Raw genomic sequence first — 410 nt, 5'->3', positions numbered from 1 at the left:
AGATGTGTATAAGAGACTTCTTTTACAGTGTGCACGATATTGCTTCTGGAGTTATTCGGTGTTAACGTCTTATTTTTTATATATCTATTCAGTTTTATGAATAAATCAAGGAGCACTGTAACAACTATATTGGCTGTCGCACCTATTGGCTTTGGTAAATTTGCAATATTTATTCTTAAAGATGTTAAAAGTTTTAATAGATTTATTGAATTAAATAAATTCAATACTCTATTAAAAATACGAATACGATTTTATATACGAAGAGGATTAAATCTGAAAAATTATTCCAGTTTTTATACAGTATCTTCTACATAAAGTAATTGACAATTTTGATTGGCTTCATTCGCTATTCATTCTGCAAAAGAGAATTTTCCGTTTGATTCCTTACGTAAGTTTGTTCCACGGTCAAC

Source organism: Wasmannia auropunctata, unplaced genomic scaffold, assembly GCF_000956235.1.
Source record: "Wasmannia auropunctata unplaced genomic scaffold, wasmannia.A_1.0 LD335475.1, whole genome shotgun sequence".
In the NCBI taxonomy this organism is placed as follows: domain Eukaryota; kingdom Metazoa; phylum Arthropoda; class Insecta; order Hymenoptera; family Formicidae; genus Wasmannia; species Wasmannia auropunctata.
This window is presented reverse-complemented; position numbering follows the sequence as displayed.